Source organism: Ornithodoros turicata, chromosome 2 (assembly GCF_037126465.1).
Source record: "Ornithodoros turicata isolate Travis chromosome 2, ASM3712646v1, whole genome shotgun sequence".
NCBI classification, from domain to species: Eukaryota; Metazoa; Arthropoda; class Arachnida; order Ixodida; family Argasidae; genus Ornithodoros; species Ornithodoros turicata.
The window spans coordinates 109,344,592-109,366,821 of record NC_088202.1 but is presented as its reverse complement, the minus strand read 5'-3'; the positions used below and the strand labels follow the sequence as shown (position 1 = coordinate 109,366,821).

At 46.1% G+C, this 22,230-nt stretch overlaps 1 protein-coding gene across 3 annotated transcripts in view; it reads right to left on the bottom strand.

The window, feature by feature from the left end:
• Window positions 1-22,230, bottom strand: part of LOC135385943 (hemicentin-2-like) — a 1,123,122-nt gene that overhangs the window by 937,684 nt on the left and 163,208 nt on the right. For 2 of the 3 annotated variants that reach the window (XM_064615587.1, XM_064615589.1), the window contains exon 2: window positions 18,931-18,999. The exons of the other annotated variant lie outside the window; for it this stretch is intronic. The gene's annotated coding sequence lies outside the window, so the exon portion shown is untranslated. The remainder of the gene's footprint in view (window positions 1-18,930; window positions 19,000-22,230) is intronic. 3 annotated transcript variants of the gene reach the window in all.

Here is a 22,230-nt window from a genome sequence, read left to right as displayed (position 1 = left end):
CCGCTTATCCTCAGATGTGGATAGTTGTATGGATTGCAGCGGCGGATTTTGTGGTGGATTGTGGTGAATTGTTATATCGGCCCCAGTGTTCTACGCATGCAATGTGGTTGCCGCCGTATCTGGCGGGAGTACGGATTCATTTCGAATACCTAGTGCAGTGTTGCCCGTAATCTTTCATTGTAATTTTCTAATTAATTGCACCGTCGATTGGAATGAAACTTGCACAGTTTTTGTCCTGGTGGCTTGGACTATCGAATAGCCACAACAAATGACATTTGATCGTTGCTGCTTTACAGTACCTTTAAATATAATTTCTGGACACGTTAGAGCGAACACCCTGTATGTGTCAGAACGGGGGAAATATATCGGCATATGCTTTGATGAAAGCGGCAGGTATGCGGTCTGGGCCGGAGGTTGTCGATACGATACGCTTTTGTCGTATTCGTGTGAACGCAGCTATTGAAGCAGGATGAGGCGACGCGAGAGAGACGAGGAGAAACATACACGAACACGCTGTCCGTATAGGTCCCTTGTCATTGTGTCCGTTGCGTGATCACGTTTCAATTTATACAAACAACACGCACTGCACCTTCCCGCACTGTATACAGATTGTGCCGTTTGCTGTGGGCTCTGTTTCGTCATTCCCATAGCATACTGAAGGCCTACAGCCGCAAAAAAAATTTAGTCGTCCCTTCTAAGTTAGCGTCTACTCCTGCGGCTGCAGTTGATAGTCGCATGATTGTCGAGCGCCGCGTGCTATCATAATACACCTAGTTTATGTTCCGCGGTGCATATATCAGGGATGAAGGCCAGGAGGCAATCATAGGCGTAGCTGGTGTTGAATGGCACACGCAAAAAAAGGGAGATGTCGACGTATATTGATCGCCTCCCATTATTCGGGCTTCCGCGAACCACAGCCACCGCCTGCGGAGTACGTGACGCTCGAGCCGTGAGCGCTGCGGTCTCCAACAAAGGAATAGCAGTGAACAAAAATCGTCGTCGTCGTCGTCGACGCGACCCGGCATCTGTCGCCGCCGAATATTGGCTCGGAGTAACCCATAAAAAATGCGAGAATTAGGCCTGCTTGGCAAAAGCTGGCGCTGCGATAGGGTAAACTTTGGAGACGCTTTATCCGTATTCTTGCGGGTTTCCTTTCGCTGCTGTAAAAGGTTCGAATGAATAATACAGAACAGTGAAACGGCTGCGAGGAATGTGAAATTTACTGCCTCTTCTTAGGGAATGAGAAATGGAAAAGTTGCAGCGTTGTGATGCCGTAATAGATTCTTTTCACTTGCACGTTCTCCTCGAAAGTAGGACGGCGGGTACAAAGTACTTCGTGCGCCATCGCGTTTTTCTCATTGTGTTTAGTTATTAACGCAGAATGCATTCTTTCAATAGGAAGTGCAGTCAGATAAAGCATGTGTCCGTCTGTGTGTCCGTGACGGTCTCCTACGAAGAGTGCTTTCACTGCATTGGCTTGATAGTGCACGCAGAAGAGGCAACCAAGCTCTCCCAGCCTCTCTGAGCGAGCAGACGTAATGGAGCGCGATGATAATGACGCGGTCCCTTCGGGTTTGTTTGTATACAGACGTTTGCTGTTTCAACTAAAAAACAAAAACAAAAAAGCAGGAGCAAGAGCGAGCTTGAGCGCAGGGACTAAAGAATGAAGAGGTCACGTCCTCAGCTTGTACAAATTACGTCAGTCATACCTAAGCCACCCGTCCCCCGCATCATACGGACCCGAAGCTCAAGTGACACAGCACTACGTGAGTACCAAGATGTTCCAGTGGTGGAAACTCCTACCAGACAAAACAATGGACGCGTTAATTACACTCATGAAGGACCTTCAAGGGTCCAAAGCAACACCTTTATTTTTAAAATGAGGAATGGGGAGTTTCATCGCCAGGGGCGATACCCTACTCTATCGCTGGTGATGATGTGGGGAATGGAATAATGAGCACCTTCATAATAAGGATCGAAGTCCTATGGTGTCCAAAAAGGTCAAAAGAGCTTTGAGGGCAGAGCGTTGGTGGGCTGGATTTGGTCAGGTACTAAGCAATTTTGATAGTGAGAAGGGGCGAGAGTCCAGGAGGAACACTCTTCAGGAAACACGATCGAGAAACACGCTTTTTTTGAACACCGTTTCGGTAGCATTGACCAGCAGCCATCATACAATTGTCATTTTGGTGGAGGCCACCCTGTCTGATTCCTACAAGGGAACAATTACTAACACTGTGCGTCTATACTTCGGGACGAGCAGTCCTACAGATCCACTCAGCCCACAAATCGAAATACGTCTGTGATTCGCTTCTTAGGCGGACGCATGAAGCCTCCGAGTAACAATCTAGTGCGCCCGAATGCTTCAAATTATGCTGATCATGTCGGCGAAAACACTCATCCTTGACGACCTACTTGAGGCACATTTGATGCTTTTATAGGAGCAACGATGTGACCTTTAACATAACTCAAAACCCTGTTTAATCTGTCAAGCTGTCCATCAGGAGTCACCCTAGAAAACATTTTCGCTGTGGGGTGCATTATAACTACGCAGTGAAATCTACGAACATAGTTGGCGGAAGCATCCGCGAATGGCCGACATGGTCCTCGCGTGACGTCCAAAAAGTCCCGATGCCTTCCTTCTTCGTTCTTTTCTTCTCAACTCACGCGATGCTTATACCCGCTTGAGCTGCGCCGGTCTACGTCACGAGTCACGTGCCAGGGACCACGCTACGTCATGACGTGCCCTCATTCTCCAATACGCTCTTTTCAAGGGTTGATGGTTGTTTAAAGGTGTTCAGAACAGATGGGTGTCGCGCGCGCGCTACAGGTCAAATGCACTAGTCGTTCTGTCGCAGAAACTCATTTTAGTCGTTGCAAAACACGCCGCAGCAAAAACTAGAAGAAAAAAAAAGAAATTTGGGGGTCACCTCAGTGCCCCTTTAAGTTTTTTTCTTTTCTTTTTTTTTTTTTTCACTTTCGCATAGATCCAGATGCTTCTTGCAAGATGACAGCTAAAAGCTCGTCTCAAAGAAGAAAACATTATATTTAAATTTCCTTCTTCACTGCTCCCGACAGACTGCATCGAAGTGACCTTCGAACTACATTACAACTACTAGACAACCGTCCATTCGACCTGAACAAGCTGTTAAGAGCAAGGCCGGCTGAACTAGGGTGGTGAGCGAACAGAGCCTTGCTGAGATTTCTCATGGACATCGCGCATCCTTACACATATTAGTAGCTTTCTATCTCTCTTTCCTCTTTCACACGCACAGACATGAATATGCAAGCAAGGACACATTCATTCTTCTAAGCGGGTTGGAATAATCGGCTCACTGATTGCTAGGGTTCAACATCTCCATAATTACCTTCTCTACACATGACTTCACCTCACCTCACCTCGAAAGGGCTGTGCACATCTTGAAATTGACCAACACACACCGAATACACTGCACATACTACTACTACTACTAATAATAATAATAATGTCATACTTAATACATGTCTCATCATAGTAGGTAATGGGTTCACACGAGTCAATCTCGGCCTGTAGGAATGAGCCAAATTCCAGGTTCGTTAGAGAACATTTAATGACTGGGTAGCTTCTTCGAGCATCGTCCGCCGAATGCCTCCCGAATGTCCAGTGCCCGCGCTTCACAGCTCGGCACGTGCAGCCAATGTCCAAGCATCTACGTCGTCATCGACGCTGATCGTCTTCCGTATAACAACACGTAAGGTGAGTCCGCAAACACTTGTGTGGCTGCACGTGCCGCAGGATAGGACTACGGATAATTTCAACCACCTGTCCTTTCTTCATTCGCCGGAACGATGCTGGAAGCAATACATTACTACCGTCTTCGGCCGGGATCGAAACCGCTATCTTAAATTCGAGAAGCCAGCACGCTGCCGACAGAGCTAATTCCAGAGGCTTGATTATTATACAGTTTGACACATCAGTGAAAAGACATTTCCTCAATCACTTTTCTGCTTATTTGAGCAGCTATTGATCATGTTGAGGTGTTTTGACAAGCAATAATTTCAATAGGAGCAGATGGCGCTAAGAGGCTTTTTGTGCACACTAATCCGCGGGTTGTCCGACCCGGGCGAACGGGAATTAGGACTTTTGCTATGCCTACGTTCCCAAGAGGGTGCCCAAGGGCATATGCTTCATGATTATTGATTTTTGCGGGTACATAGTATCTGAGATGACTTCCTGCACAGGCTGGGCTACGTAGTTTACCAAGAAGAGAGAAAATGTGGGCACTGCTGAGCAAATGCATGAGCGCGTCGTTTGACAACTTCGGAATGGATCACAGTAATTTGATTCATTAATTGATTGATTGATTGAATATAAAACAGTAATTTCAGCGTCATATTGTTGTTACGATTACCCAAAATACTATTACCCATTGAGACTGTTGTTATTATTATGCAAAACGGCTACATACAGCGTACGAACTGGTGAAGAGCAAGCGAGGTGCTGATTAGAACTCATATTACTAAAACCAGATCTGAGACTATCGAGACTACTATACTTTTCACGTGTGTGTCTGTTTTCGTAGTCCCTTGTTTCTGTGTTCTAGTAATATGAAAACATGCAGTGTGTCCGCGCTGGCTATGGCCATAATTTTATCGAACGCGAAAGTGTTTTTTTCTTCTTCTTTAATTACGCTGAATGACAATATATATACGTCAATTGGGTCACCTTATGGCCGCCCTAACAACCTCATGCGGTGCTTTCCTAATTAATTTTTAAGTAATGAGCTCCTTCATGAAAGATAGAAGTCTGGCGCAATAACATCGGCTCATTTCGATGCGCTAGTGCCGTTGGCGTTCTCAGAAAAAGGATCTGGCCTATACAACGTCAGCAGATGGCCCCAGAAATTTCAATATCGATCCGAAACTTTATTTTGTCTGTCCATGAGCAGCAGTATACGCCTTATAATGGTGCGCAAAAACAACTGACACAACTGACAATTAACAATAAAAAAGCAATTAAAAAAAAAAGAAGATACAGACGTCAGGATTAAAAATCACCATGTGCGGAAAACATTTCATACCGCCATCTGTGACAAACCGGGAAATCGCCATCTGTGATAACGGAGAGAAGCGCTGGCAAAACCTCGAATCAAAAGGCGCGCAACCACGGAGAAATGGTGCACGAGCACGTATTGGGACAGAAGAGGTTAATTCAAAGCAATCAAGCATATACCATGCATGCACTCGTACAAGAACCAAATATCACCCTTGAGTCTACTAACATGCAAAGATGTACAATTCAACAACTCCAGTATGCAGTGAAAATCATAGTAAACTGATAGACCATTGTATATGTCGTAATATAACTAACAGCAACAACTGCTACAACAATTATATTGGTACGATGAAGTGGGGAGGTTTTCCACTCTAGGAGTGGAACGTTACCCCATAGCCAAGGGGTCTAATATGAGTGATGACGATGATGAACGATGACGATGATGAGAGATGACGGTGATGATCGGAGTGGCGATGGCGATCCTGATCGTGATGGTGGGAATGTCCGAGGGAGCTGTCGGGGTCACAATGAGTCCTTTAGGTCGGTCGCCTCTAAAGGACCAACTACATGACGTAAGGCCGCCTTTGAGTGGGCCGCGGTGTCCCAAGGGCAGAGGATGCACGACAAGTTGAAGGGACGACTGCTAAGCGTGGCAGGCTGTGATTGCAGTGATAACTAACAAAGCGCTGTTGCATACACTCAATTTTATTACTAATTGCTTTTGAAACAGAATTCCAACCAACAGAAGCAAATTCGAGATTCACACGTACAAAGGCGTGATAGAGTCGAGCAGAGCCACTGAGGCCTTCTTTACTTTCTCTCTCTCTCTCTCGTTTTTTTTCTTTTTTTTATGACACCAGCAGTTATTCGTCATACACTACCTAGCATACGATAACTTGCACTTAGGCCGGTTTCCCACGAACATTTCTCTCGGCCGTGTTTTTAACGCAGGCAAAACGGGCCCATTGGAACCTACAGGGCTCGACTGCCCTTATAGCCAGACATGTACAAGATACCCAAAAATATATTTAAGATGCGATAATAAATACTGACGTTAGAATGTAATTAAGATAGAGTATAAATACATGAAAATTAAAGTAATTAAGATAGAGTACGAAACACTGGAAAAAGTATTTGAAATACAATTAAGATACTATTTATCCTTGAACGCAAAAAGTCACCGGTCACTGGTCACTGCAGCAGGTCACCGCTATGTGACATGAATCACCTACACCCCGCGTACTACGCAAGCCGTTTCTGTGTGATTGTGATAGGACTCTTCTAAACACAAGTCCCACAAAGATGACAAAGAGATACAACATAACTCCACTAAGTATATGTGACCCAGAACGAAGCAAACTTCTAGAAGGTCCCTGTTCGGCGAGGTCAGAATTCGGCGTTACCACGTCAGGGCACACATAATACAACCCTCACTCGCCAAGGATTAGTACACACGGGGCAAGATCTCTAAATGGAGACTTCCGAGAAGGGCCAATGTCCGGGTCAAGTCTGAGGAAATCAGGAAATTTCCACTGAACAAGCAAGATAATGGAAAGACGAGACACAGAAAGTTTCAGAGGGAGACCCAAAATATGTAATTAGAGTATTGAGTAGAAAATGTCATAAAATGTATTTTACATAGAGTACAAATGAACAAAACAAAAAGTATTGAGTAGAGTACCAAAATACCGCAAATTGTATTTAAAATACAGTATTTTAAATACAATACTCCAAATACGTACAAGTCTGCTTATAGCTTACAGTTTTGAAGCAAACGGACGACAACAACGGACGTGTGAAAAAGCCCCAGCGGATTTCTCGTCCGTGTTTTTCACGGGCGAGAAACGGTCCCGTTAAAGTCTTTGGTGCTATTGACACATGCACGTTTGTTCACGGACCGTGCGTTCGTGCCGAGAAATTCTCGGCGTATCCTATTCTGGTCCGTTTTTCACGCACTCGGTTCGTCGCGTATGTGCGCCTTTTCACACAACCGACTTCGTGGCCCGTGTGTATCACGATATTGATAAAAATAACAGATAAATAAAGAAGGCGAAGAGAGTGTTCTTTGACGTATAGGCCAACCTCAAGGACAGTGGCCTTACAAGATAGGCAATGCACCAGCTCGTGGTGTGGTGCGGTGCAGGAGAACAGGAAATCGCTTAGAACGGGACGTGGGGGGAATTTATCGTCACGAACACGCCACTCGCGAGGGAATACGGTATTGTGTATGGCCTACATGAACACGAATGGAGTGTGTGTGTGTGTGTGGGGGGGTGACGTGGGAATTTGAGCGGTCTGGCTGCCCAGATTGGAGCCTGTGAACAGTGAAAAAATCGGGCACACGTTTCGAACACGGTGAGCACACGAATGATCTCCGAGAAAAATGGCGATCCCAACACAGACACATTACACGGACGCGAAAAACGCCACGTTAGTGTGAAACCTGCCTTAATACGGAGCGCTGTCAGTCAATCAGAGATCAGTAACGTAGTGTCACCCACTCCAAAGGAATCGGGCAATTGGCTTATCAAATGTTATGTTTTTCGAAAATCGTTATCGTGACACTTCTACGTTCCTAAAACTCTCTAATGTCATTTGTACAAATATAAATGCAGATTTCACTCTCTTTTTCGCGGCTCCGTCAGAAATGTACGTTCTTCTTTGGCCTTAGATGCAGCCCGAAAAACAAAAAGAAAAAAAAAGAAGAAGAGAAAAAAAAAGGAGCTGCTGCAGTGTGTCCTGCTTGCGAGGAGAACGTTTAACGGAAAGAAAAGAAAACAAAGGTATCACGTGACGTTCTCTTGATTGTTCTTATCACGACACCCGGATTGTGGTTTCCACTGGCGATGAATGACCAACAACTTTATTTCTGGCTTTGGAGAGTGGGGAGGTTCATCGCCACAGGCGATACGCTACCCCATTGCCGGTGGGAATGTGGGGAATAAAATAACAAGCTCCTTCACAATAACGACTCGGCGAGTGTGGTTCGGGAAGGTCGGTAGTGGGGGCAATGAAGAAGAATATGCTCCAGATCCTCAAGAACACCACAGTGGCAGCAGGTGGGATGAATGACATTGCAATCAAACCACTGAAGAACTGAACTTGGTGGCTTCAGAATGGGGGGGGACATGGTAAGATTGGTAACGTATCTCCTTTACAGCTGTACAAATTCGTAGAACAGCACAAATGTACGATCGCGAAATGTTGGCAGCATTGCATCTGGCCCGCTAAAAATATTTTTGTCATGCAGCAGCCGCTGGTCGGTAAGTACGTCCACCCGGTGTGTTAATTTGCTATAGTCACCATCAGGATACTTCACGATGGCTTAGACTGCGACTTAGGTGCAGCCAGTGCAACTGTGCTACACGGAACGGTCCAAAAGTGTGGCAATTTGTCTCAGGATAGAACATTTCATCGATCATTTCATTCAGCGTGAGAAGTGGCAGAAAAGGACGACACCCAAGCAAGGGGGGGGGGGGGTTCGTTTAACAAAAGAAAGAAAAACGAATAACAAAGAGAGGGCGGTTTGCCTGCCGAGACGGGCTGCAAGTTGCCACAGAGAGAGAGAGAGAAAAAAAGAAGAAAATAGAAAGAAGAGAAAAACGAAAGAAAGAAGAGAAAAATGGGGCACACGACACACAGCGATGATCCGTTCAGTGCAAAGTTCGGTGGTTGTGCCATCTGGTGGTCACCTTCGGTTCACCATACAGTTCACCATAATAGCTTTCATTCGTTACAGCAGGTCACATATTTGTTGGTCACATTAGTTGCTCACAGGTTTGTTGCTCACAGTTGGTCCAGTTCACAGTTGATCACAGGTTGTTGGTCACTCAGTTCACAGCGTTGTTTGCTGTCAGAGAACACATAGGCAGACTTGTGCCCGTTACTCGAAAAAAGGAATTGATTACCGTTACCGTTACTTCTGTGGAAAAAGCAATTGATTGCCATTACCAATTACTCGACTTCAAATGTAATTGAGTAACGAGTAGAAAAGTAACGCGTTACTTCGGTCGTTACTCTGCAATCACGCAAGTTATAACCGTCTTTGTTGTGCCTCAGAAAAAAAAGAAAAAGATTAAACAACGGAACAGCTGAAGTAACAAGACAAACAAAAACACGTAGACAAAGAGATCTGTACGTCTACTGTATTTATCGCCCGGGAAAACGTTGACCCGATTATGGAAGAGCATTGCGTGGAATTTCCTCGTGACTCACTAAACCTCCAAAGCTTCAGGTACCATCACACGTTGGCGTAGGAAGAGATTAGGGAGAGAGACTCTGAATTCGAGAACGTTATTACAACCTCCGCTTGCTGTAGTAGAACAGCCTGGCACCAGGGGCTTGACTTCGGGCAGAACATCTGAAAGATAAGCTAATCTCTGCCGGAAAAGTAATCAATTACTAAGTAATCGATTACCCAGAAAAGTAATTGATTACTCGAAAAATTACTTCAGTAAAGTAAAGTAAAGTAAAGTAACTGAGTACTCGACAAATTACTTTGACAGTAAAGTAACTGATTACTCGAAAAATTACTCAAAAAAGTAATTGATTACAAGTAACGCAATTACTAGTAACGCGTTACGCACAAGTCTGCGTAGCTACGTTGGTAGAACACTGAACATCCCCGGACAACTCAAATCCAAATCACAGGCAACATAATTGTGCGTCTGTGCTTGCGTGTTGTTCTTTCTACCTCTCCTCATACTCAAGGAAATGTTGCCATTCTCAGCTTCACATTAGCTGGCTTGCTTAATTTTTCGTGCTATAAAAATAGCTCGCCACCGTGCCCGCGCTTGCATTCACGGAGCGAAGTCATCTTTGCATGTGTAGTAGTACTAGTCGATTCTCGAGCTGGAATCCTTTCGCAATGTATTCTTCTTGTTCCTCCCCGACATCCTGTTCTTTCACGTCCTTCATTATAAACTTTCATGTCGGTAAGAATGAAAGATAAGATCCAGCTGCCATCGCAATCGGGTCAACGACAAGTCCACCTGACAAGGGAATTTGAGAGACGTGAGACAAGTTCGTGCCCGAAGGCGACGATGATGCAAGCCTTTCTTTTTCGGACGATGCCTAGTGGGATGACAGTACTGCATATTGACACGCGTGAGTGCCTATTGGAAACCAGTTTATGTAATTAAAAGCATGTTCCACTTGTTGTTTGTGCGGGCGTGTCCACTGCATTTAGCATGATATATCTCCAGCGTACACGGCTTATCTGAAGATGCGGCTTATATGTTGAATATTTTGCCTAAAGTGCAGAAGCAGCTGCCCTACGGCTTGTCTGCAGGTCTTCAGCACGGTCTTCCGTTTCGGCATTATGGTCAACGACGCGAAGACGGGTCATGAAAGGAATCTCGAGTCGTCGACTGGTTTTGAAATTAGGGGTGTATTCGACTGCGAGATACTTGTAGATGTCGCATGCAAAATGTGGTTCAACAGAAATTTGTAGTTTTAGAGATAAGGGAGAAGAAGGAATCACCTATTCAGAACTGGTTTCGGCTGTGCAGTGACGTTGGGGGGGGGGGGGGGGACGTTGGCCTGCCACACCTCAGCGGGTGTGTGGCGATGTGGAGGTGTGTGGCTCAGCGATCACACTTCACGAGGGTGTGATCGAGACATAGATATCAGAGGGTTGTTTTCTTGAGTTTGGCCCCCGAGGTAATGTACTCCTACCGAGGCAGCGTGGTGAAGGCGAGTGAGCTTTAGTTCTGACGTAATGTTTCAATAGGATGGCTCGTTAAAGTGCCATTACGAAATGAATATATATATATATAAGCAGGAAAAATCAGAAGACGACAAAGAGCTTACAGGAAATATATATATACCCTCGCAAATATATATATATATAGTTGCGAGGGTGATTCATTAATTAACCTCAAATAATTTATGGACGAACAATTAGAATGAATGTTTCAAGAAAAGAATGCATCATTTTTTCTACGTAGTCCCTCTTTTCAATGCACGTGCGTAAAGAAATACGTAAAGGCATTCTTTATTCATCCTTCCATCCATGCGCAACTATGCCGCACGTGCTCCACTCCTTGAGTGCCGGAAGAAGCGGATCGATTTCTTAAGTCAAGGTGTGTCCATGAAACGTTATATTGACTAAAGAGAAGAAGTACGTCCTTCAGACTTGTATGAGAATCCGGCGGAGTCTTTTGTTCCAATGCGCAGTCATAGATGCACCTCTTCTTTCACATCTTCGACGGATGAAAGCTTACGGCTGCTAAGACCTCCTTTGGGAACGAAAAAAAAATTGTTTTTCATCTGGGACGAGCAACTATACGTTCACATATCCATGGCCAAATTTAGCTTTCTTTTTTTTTTTTTAATAAACACCTTGTATAGCATCAGTTCCGCATTCACCAGAAAAGATGTTCATGTAATCTGCGTGTGTCTTTCGACTTCATTTCTCGAAATCGAAGAAACTCTCCTCCACACGCGTTCGCAGCTGTGCGTGACGAGGTCATTAGTAACACACTTATTCTGGGCTATAATGAGGGCTGTAGTTGCTCTATGTCGGACACACTAGAAAGGCAACGTGCTGCATGCAAAAAGGCCGTTGTAAGTGATGTTTGTGATTTATTTTTTAGTTCATTTTTGCGCTTATTATTTTTCGCCTTTCAGCAGAAATATGATGCCCATAATGCCATTAACAACATTCTACAGGGCACCTTTGCATGCCTGCCTCTGCTTCTGGGACTCTACATTGCACAGTATGCTCACATGTTTGTTTAGATCTGTCTTGCTCTTTAAGGGACCCAAACAAATGGTAATTGCTTTTGGCTAAATCTGGGCTATAAGGGTCATTGGGCAAAGCCTTACAGCCTATTTAGGCCAGGGTTCCTACCGTCAACTTCGCCGTGTGACGCCGGGCATTGTCATGATGAAGAATTACCCTTCCGGACAACATCCCATGCCTTTTCTTGCGAATTGTATTTCGCACGGTACCATTACCGACGTGGAGTTATACTGGGCCTTAATCGTGACCCTTTTGCTCCAAGAAGTCCACACGGATGACACCCCACATGTCCCAAAAGACGAAGAAGTTCCCACGGACTTCGCTGCGTAAACGGCTGCATCTTGCTTTTCTTTGGAGACAGGGAAGCCTTATGTCTCCATTCCCTCCTGCTTCGTTTGTCTCTCGGGTGAAATGATGCATCCAGATTTAATCACATGCGACGACTGATTGCAAAAATGCCTCCTCCTCGGAAGGAAACCACGGTTAAGCTGCTGCTCGGAGACTGCCATGCACACTCCTTTCTGATTCAAAAGTGAGGTGTCGGAAACTCATCTTGCATAGACTTTGTTGTGAACTATGGTCTCCACACTGCCGACACTAATATTACGCTGGACCGCGGGCGTAACTGCAGTCGGACGAACGTGTCCATGTGGTTCATTCGTCACCATATCCCGTCCTTCGCCAAACTGTCTGCACCATCCGTACACTCTTCCCCTTGACATCGTTTGTTCCCCATGCTGTGCCTATAATCGTTGCATAATATCAGCTGGTTTGACATTCTCCATCACAAGGAATTTGATTATGCATCGTTGTTCCACAGCTACAAACACACTGCTCACCGCCGTAATAGCTACCGCTACTGCACGTGGTGCACGTACCGCTATCCCGAGAAGGATTGCACTTCGTGCTGCGAAAGCTTTATTCAGTTACATTTGCTCACTGATTTTTCTCGAGGCAAACTCTATCCATGTACGTGTTATTTCAAGTGACAATAAGGATACCCGAGACAGGGGAAAAACAACAGACAACAAATTTCTCAGAGAGGGCAACGGATTTTACTGGCACGCCAATTACCAATGCAATCTCCAATGAGCCATTGGAGAAAGCTATATACGTGGCAATTACGTCAGCAAGCCATCCTTTATGCCCATTCCTAGTCTCCGGAGGTTTTTGTGTATAAGCGTTGGTGTGCCAGTAAAATTCGTTGCTGTGTCTGATAAATTTGTTGTGTGTTATTTTTTCCCCTGTCTCGGGTCTCTTGATTGTCATTATAAACCAGCTAGCCTGCGCCCTTTCACTGTTATCGCTTATTTCAAGTGTTGTGTTGCATCGTAGTCATGTACTGTCGTGGCCACTGTTAACCAATCTCCCGTCTCCGTGGCCTCGCTCCGATAAGCACCCGACTACCGAAGAACTGTGGATATAGCATTAATGGACCGGTTGACCGGTATGGTATCGCTTAATGACAACATCTGTAAGAACAACGGCACAAGCGCAATGAAAGAAGCCCCAGGAAATCATTCAGGCAAGTCTCAGATAAGCAGTCTTCTTTCATTGCGATTCAGCTGTTTGTCTTCTTTTCTTCACATGTGTTGTCAATAAGTGATAACATAACCAGCACCTGGCCATCACCAAAATGACAATCGACCGGTCCAATACTGTTTTCACCGTTCCCCGATGATCGAGCGCTTATCGGAGCACGACCACAGAAACGGGAGATTTGTTATCTGTGGCTACGACAGTACGTGCAGGAACGACGGCAGGCGTTCAGCTGATCCCGAGTGCGTGCAAGTTGTTTTTTTGCAGCAGAAGACGAGATTTGCCGGAAACATATTCCAAATTCGATAGCGACGCGACCGTAGCTGCATTACCGGGGTCTTTGTGACTCCTCGTATACGTCCTGTCCACGACCTGTCTTCCCCATCTTCTGTCGTTTATTTTCCAGTCCTTCACCGCATGCATCCGTATGTGCTGCATGGTTACGCCTCGGCTCTGCATGTGTAGCGTGCTACCGTTTGCAGGGAACGTGACGTGTCTTGCAAGTTCTTCCCTAATATCTGCAATATTAAATTACAAGAAATGTTGACAGGCCAGAGCACTATACAAAGGTTCATCCCTTATATACCAAACGTCACAACCTTACGTCGGTGTACGCAGGCGACAGCGTAATGCCGTTCCCCGGGAAGAAAATGCCAAATACGGCGGTACAGACGACGCAGGGGGACAAATGATTTCCATGTCAACAACGAAGCAGCGGAGGAGGCACAGTGCATGTACTGCAATTGCCTCCCGGAATAGAACTGTGTATATTGACAGTGAACGGTGGCAGGTCGCAGAAAATGAGAGACGGAAACCCGCAGCAATAATAGATAGCCCAGCAAAGCGAGCAATGCTGCGAGAATCTACCTGTTTTCTCACTTATTGGCAATCTCCCGCGGTATCGATCAGAGAGCATTCCTCTGCGCGCACCCTCTGCCATTAATTTCCAATTAGTTATCATTAACTAGAGAAAGAACAAAACTACACACACGACGTAAGTAATGGTTGGCTGAGGAAACCAGTAAGGACTTAAGTGGTGTAATGCGTGAACGAGTAATAATCATACAATAAGAGGTACACAATCCTGGCCACTTCTTACCGCACAGAATTCTGTACCTCCCATGAAAAAAAAAATATGCAAAAAATAACAAGCAGTATATAACTGGCTTCGATCACCGGGCGAGGTTAAAGGGACCATGAAACGATATTTGATAAGCCCACGATCATGTTTAATTAGTTCCCCTGTACTAAAGCATTCACTCTGTGAAATATGAAGTTGAAAATCGTACAAATATCGAAAATATTCTATATTTACCACAGGCGTGAACAGCAGCTGGTACGGCCCGCCTCCGAGGCGAACTGACCGTGACATCATACACAGAACATGTTGCCGATTCGCGGACGGGCTTTTGTGGGCAAAGTGCGAAATTTTCAAACAAGCTTGTATACTTCGTCATGTAATATGTTTTAATTTGACTTGGAGACAAGATTGTAACTAACCGTTTACACAGAATCCTACGAGAAATGTAATATAGCCGTTGACTGTCAGCATGGTTACCGGAGCACGTTTTCCCCTTTTAACTTCATTCTCGTCAGAACATACCTTCGTCGGTGACATTTTATGAGCTGCTGCGTACCAAACGATCCATAGACGCTGTGTGCGTCGCATAACCTCTTCCTCCATTGCTGATAAATTACCTTTCGCCATATTTCAAGTGATTTCGACGGGAGATATACAACGTCGTTGTTGTCCAAACCGAAACCATGCTCCCATGTGGTCCGGCGGGGTGTGTCCTCCTCGTCGTTCACAGTTGGCTGAGAGGATTGGATGGCGATGACGTAAGCCCACTTCGAAGGCATATATCCAGCACAACCAGCTCCCGTGGCTCAGTGGTAAGCGTGCTAGCCATGTCACGTCGAGACTGGGAGGTACCCGGGTTCGAATCCCGGTGCCGGCTGTGCTGTCTGGGGTTTTTCCTGGGTTTTCCTCAGACGCTTTCAGACATATGTCGGCACAGTTCCCCTTGAAGTCGGCCCAGGACGCACATTTCCCCAGGGCGTCAGTCGTGACGTTGCCCACATACGTGAGGCCGACAACGGCAAGCCCTTTCAACATCACCACCACCACCACCACCATCCAGCGGTCACGCCCTGCTATTTTTGTCTGATAACTGCGCCCCCGTTGTACTGAATACGGCCAAAAGTCGATGTGTGTACGATAGTGATGGATCATGAGAACGGTTTCCTGCAGAGTACTCATATTTCTCGAAAATCATTTCATGGTCCCTTTTAATATCTCTGTCAGACGGGCACACATACGGCCTTTAAGGGAACGTCATTAAGAAAAGGCCGTAGCTGAAACCCTGGGAGGCTGCCAGACGGTATCCGTGAAGGCGTTTTGCCAGTGATGTCTACACCGATAAACACATCTGCGAACGTTGAATACAATGTAGTTAAATGACATTTGTTCTCACTGTGAGAACTCGGAAACAACGTTTGGCTTGCATTTAGACAATCCGAAAAACAGCCCCGATATTTGTTTTGAAGCAATTCCGATGCTTTGTCGTGCGCGCACAGTTTTGGATGCACACGACACGGAGCGTAGTGGCTCGAGGGTATCAGTACGAACTGACGAGATATAATGAGAAGGAAAGTGCAAATATTCACCAGAAAAACTCAAGGCCTTAAGCACGAAAAAAGTTCGCAGAACATTACGTTTCATAAAAACGTTTTATTTAGAACGGAAGGAAATCTGCGCCATCTTGTTCATGGCGTTTGGTAACGAGACTTCGACAGTTTCGGGGGAACGCCGTAAACTGTCTTGCGGGAGCTCTGTTGCCCTTACACCTCAGTTTTCTTTCAAAGGCCGTATGACTGACCGTCCTGCAAGAATTTAATGACCGCATGCACTTAAGATGGTAACCATTAAGGCCGTAAGTGGGCCCGTCTGACAGCGGTACTACCTCGCAATACTTTCTGCACGCTCAGAGATTTGTTTCTCGAATGAATACAATGAAACACTGTATGAATACCACTAGTGGATTCACGGCACTCTAATGGCTAGTGGAGATTTGGAAAGACAGGTTCACCTGTTCCAATGCTGCATTTATTTTGCAATGCATGCTCGACACTACACATTGCAGTATGAAGTACCGCGGTATTCCACAGGCGCCACTCACTTCTGTTTTCTGTTCTCGCAGTTAACTGCAATCCAGTCATTCTGTTGTTGTTCTCTTCATCTCGTGAATCGACCGTGATGGGATGAGAAGAAAGAGTGTGGATTGAAAGTTGCAGAGTAAAGCCCTGCACGGGCCGACTTTTCAGGCCCCGACCCGGCCCGGGCGCATCGAAAAATGGCCCGGCCCGACCCGGCCCGGTGACCCGGCGAGTAGATCCCGGCATAGTATTTCCAGCCGCGACGTACGCGTTTCTGGCGATTATCAAACAAATTTATCAGTAAATTTATAAGAAGAGAAGACAAACATACAAGTGATGGTGGTTTAACACCATAACCGCACCAGACCAAATTAAATCCAGAATGTACGCGGGCATGGGAGTTATCGTGACACTGTCAAGATTTTGAGGAGGTAGAGGATGCTGTCGACAAACTCCTTCTCCTAGTCCATACCCCTCTCACCAAGCTTTGCCAAGAGATTGTGAAATACGTGAAGAGTGAGGAGCAATTAAAGTGACTTTCAGAATGTTCTAGAGGGTCGAATCATGTGCCTAATGCAGTATCCCTTGCTTGTCTTTGCAAAATATGCACAGGAATGACGCAAGCGCATGATGATATGAACTAATGCATCTCCATTGTGTGGAATTAGCTGCGTGGCCCGGCCGGGACTGACTCTCGGAAACATATTTGTCGGCCCGGGCCCGGCCCGGCCCGCGGTGCTAGCGTATTTTGTCGTCCCGGGCTCGGCCCGGCCCGGAGCACACAGCCAATAACAAGCCCGGCTCGGCCCGCGGGCCGGGTCGGGCTCGGGTCGGGGGCCCGTGCCCGTGCAGGGCTCTAAGGTAGCGGATTAGAAGGAATTAAGCCCTCTGTGCAGTGAGTAGGGTTCAGTAAACGGTGAGTCGGAGACTGCGCCCAAGGCTCGAATCCTGAAGGAAGAAGACTATACTCCGTGTTTTCCAGCAATTTCTGACAAAATAGGTTTTGGAATGGATGACATCATTCCAGTTCCCAAAAGTATTTCTTGTGTATCTCGTTGCAATCCCTTAGAGTGCGCTTGAGAGTTTCCTCAGTGTCTGTAATTTGCGTCGTAAAGAGAGCCAATCTTGCATAATTGCAGTTTAGTGAATGCTGATCCTGCTCACAGCCTATGGAGCATGTTTCGGATGTTTCGGGGAAGTCCTTTCAACGGGAGATCTAATCGATGCTTTTGCAGGATTTCCCTAATCCCATGCTGTTGTACCTGTACCAGCTCATTAAGCCCGCTTTGTCTGTCTCCGTCATCCTAGGTTGGTATTCTTGGGTTGCGTAGCAGATGCTGGTTTGCTCGCTTTTGCATATTTTGACGGTGATACGGCCATGAGAATGAATTCATTGCACGATCCACTGCCCCCGCCAAAAGATTTATACGATACTGCGCGCTAAACCGCTATGCAGTCCGGCTGACCGATAGAGGAATTACGTGAGCATACACGCGCAATCCGTCTGGAACCTCCCACTTAAAGTATTATGTGCATAAGTCCCGAATGGCGTGTTGTAATTGCGTCGTATATAGAGCAGACCGTAGATGAAGTGATTAGCCAGAACTTCATTGGAAAATGTTTGCCTCTCATTGTCATACAGTTTCGACGACTCTGCGCTGCTCATCAGATAAGAAAGGTCTACACAAGGTGCCTTTTGTGTTCTTCTGAATAATCAGCGAACACATATTAACAAAAAATGTTCGCGTACTCTTTCTAGAAACATTTTTATGTCCCATACTGCTTAGTCTTCCATTTTACAAGCCTTTTTGTCACCGACCTATTGGTAAGCGCCGTCCGATGAACCAAATAATTCACACGCATACCATTTGAGAAACGCGCAATATCAGCTCAAATCTGGTTCCCCAACTACTCTCATGCGTACGGTACAGCAGGGTGTCGCACCTGTCAATGTATTAGTGAAGCAGAGGACTTACGCTTTCCAAAGAGCTAGATCACTTTGTGCCATTCCCATTGTTTGGCGTTTCAAACTAATGGAATTAAACGAGGGACACGGCGACAGCATTCATTTGCTGTACGTGACAATCCGAGGCTTTCCACGGGCGCCATGAAGGGAGTGTGAGTCGCGTTTTGCGCCTGCATTGGCTGCAACAACAGTTACTATCGCTATCTTAAGAGATTACGTTTTGCGAACCCGCACCGCTCGCACACTCCTTCGATGGTGGTCCACTAGGAATGTCTCGTATACTCCGTACTATTCCAGTATTACAAAATGAAATGTTTTGTCGTCACCTATTGGCGGTCTTTCGGGAGTGCGACTTTCCTTGCAATTACTGCGTCGTAGCCGAATGAACAGAGCCTCGAGGATCATGGATACAGCCTCTGCTTTGATGCCCATGCTTTACGGCGTAGAACTTACGCCGTCAAGCATTGAGGGGATTGCAACAAAACGTCTTACCGAGAGTTATGAAGAATGACGTTGGCTTGGGAAAGTCGCGTTAAGAGTCCATCAGACAATGGAATGTTCCTGCAATGCAATGTTCATGTGGTGAGGCAGAATCATTATCATCATCACCATAGTCAACGTCATCTCCAGCTGTCAAGGTTCTGAGCACGGTGTTTGTCGCTGCCACACTCAGGGCCATAAAATATAGTCTGGAACCTGTACACACTCTCAATAACGCTAACTATAGTGTTTGTTTTGTACGTAAACACGACTACAGTCAAATACATTTTCCTTTATGTACGAGTTCTACCAGCGGCTCGTTGGTGGTAGCCAAGGTCGCGCTGAAGACTGGGAGGTTGTGGGTTCGAATGGTACCACCGGCTGTGCTGTCCGAAGTTTTCCATGGGTTTTCCGAAGACTTATCAGACGAATGGCGGCACGGTTCCTCTTGAAGTCGGCCCATGACGCAACTAACCCACTCCTTCACGCTGTCCCCTCTCCATATGTCCACATATGTATGCCGGTCATATAGCCAAAGATACTTCGCAGCGCTAACACGGAATCAAAATATTAAAAAAATACGACTTCTTCCGTATATTGCCATATATGGCATGTTGTTATTACTCGTGATTTTATCCTGTGCACGCAACTTCGGTCCCTTCTATTCTACCGTCAAGAGCGGGACACTATCGCTGACACACGACTCGTTTGCAAAAACAGTAAAACTCTAATTGTTCGCACGCCCCTAATTTTCACGAATTTCGCGAGTTGAAAAATTCGCGAAATTTAGGGGGATGCGAAAATTTCGAGCGAGAATTTACACTTCCAAAACAGTGAAATAATAGGAAACTTCATTTTTACATTTGTTTGCTACTAAGCATTTGAACTGCTTTACAGCACAGGCGTGAGCAATACCGCTTTAAATAGAATAAGGGCAAATGAAGGCGATCACAATGTGAGGCAGCCAAACCACGAAGTTTAGCATCCAGATTTCGCGAAATTTAATGGCCGCGCATATGTGCCCTCTGCGCAATACGCGAAAAAATCGTGTCGCGAAATTGAAGGGTTTTACAGTGTACAGTTCAATTTTTCTACCGCGAAACTTCGAAATAAGGTAAAAAACCGATCAGTTTGGTAATTCACATAAAAACGGTAAGCACCCCCAGAACATAAGAGACGGGACGCAACACAGCACGCGTTGTCCTGTCTTTTGTGCTTGCCGCTTATTTTTATTGTTTTCCAGTGAGACGCCGGTCAGCGCGAATGACTTTTGGCATACATGGCACTGTCTCTTCGTTGTGGCGGGTGAACGACCTTCCTTCATGTGTAAGGATCATCTTGAATGGATGGGTATCCACATTCGAAGCGACAGTACCACTCAAACGTTCTCAATCGACCTAGGGAGGACTCTCCAAAGCTGCCTGCAACAATTCGGGCGCTTCGGTACCGAATTTCCTAAGAAACGAATTATGCACTCGTGCTAAGGAACTGTCACCTTCGCCCTCAAACCCGACACGCACTGCTCATACACATTCAGTGAGAATCTCTCACAGGTCGAAAGTGGGGTGACATCGCTTGTGGCATTTGCAAAGAGATTACCTAGTGCCTCTTTGCTTATGGTGACTTGACCACTTACTGTACTTACCCACAGAAACCATAGGTCCCGCTACCCAATGTCACCTTGCACGCCGCGAGGCGGGATTCACACACAATTCAATTTCAAGTAAAGCGGACTGAATTAACGAACCACGACCCGGGCCTGGTAATTTTCTGTTCGCCCTCTGATTCAATGCGTAGAGTATACAAAAAAGAAAAAAAAAACGCGTCCTGGGCAGCGTTGTGGACACATTCGCCGCGCAGAACACGTCAGTGTCGTTTCGTCACAGTGCTGTTTGTGTGCGCTGACGTTGACGACGCAGCACAGGGCTGCCCTACCACATACCGTTCCGTACGATTGTGATATCGATGCTATTTCGCTAATTCACGCTCAACTCAACCGATGTGATTCACTGATACTACGCGAGAATAAACTAGGTCGAGTAAGAAGCACCCTTTAACATACAACCAGCAAATTACGTTCATCTAATGATTTTATGCTAACAAGGAAACTGGCCAGGAAAAGGGAAAACGGAACATAAACGAGGTCACACGTCATCAAAATGACGTTACCTGTGTCGTGGGGCCACGACAAGTCGATTTTGCCAAAAGTGACCTCTTGAGGGTGATTACAAAATCTGCAAATTTGTCACCCCTGTGTGACGCATCGTTGAAACGTTCTCTCCAGCGCCGTGCTCGCTCGATCATGCGCTCATTTTGTATCCTTGCTTCGAGCAGCGATTTTTACCTTCTTCTGCGTATTTTCTTTGCAAATGTTGCGACATTTCGAAGTTTTTTTTTTTTGGGCTCGCGTGCACTGACCAGCACGGACGTACTTTTCGCTGCTCTGAAGCTTGGCTATGCCTATTGCTGTTCTAGCCGATTTCGGCCCTTCAAGGGCCCTCTTTGTCAATGGCCGCTGGGCGGACTGTCCTCCGCCGAGACCTTGAAAACCAGGATGGACCTCCAGACGGGTTCTGTCCAGCGCGGAGTGACAGGAGCCGTTCACCGATGGATTGGCGGCCTCCGGGCGCAATGCGCGACTACGATCCGGTCCTGCCTTCTTCGAAGGATCCAAATGCACTGCAGAATTGGTCCGATGCCACTGAAGTTGGGGATGGTGTGTTACCGTCAGCGGTTACCTTCTCCCCGCCTCAGAATCCCCCTGTGACGCCGCCACCTGACATGGAGGGTGTCGAAGATGGGAAGGACACTTTCACTCTTGTAACATACCGCAAGAATAGAGCAAAGGGGGATACCAATTGTTTTCAAGCCCCTTCAGGAAAATCTTTCATTCTGGAAGGTGAATCCCAACACTGTGGCCAAAGAGACATGTTCTGCAGCCCAAGAGGAAATCCTGAGTCACCGTTTTAACAGTGACGGAAGCATGTGTGTGTGTGTGTGTGTGTGTGTGACTTCTGAAGGAGCAATAGCAAACCTGGTGGGCCTTAAAGCGGTGCCTACCGTTCTGATGGCTTACTGACTCCACTGACTATCCCTATTTAGCATCGTTCATCACCTCATCATCAGGACACATCACATCCTGCCCCATTGTGCCTTGGGGTAGTGGGCCGCACCTTACGTGGCGAATTTCCCCATTCATTATCATTAACTTATTTGTTGTTGTTGTTGTTGTTCGAAGTTGACATTCTCTCCTACATTCTTCTTATAGGTACATTGTGGCTTGTTTGTGTTCGTCTGTTGTGTGTTTCAGTC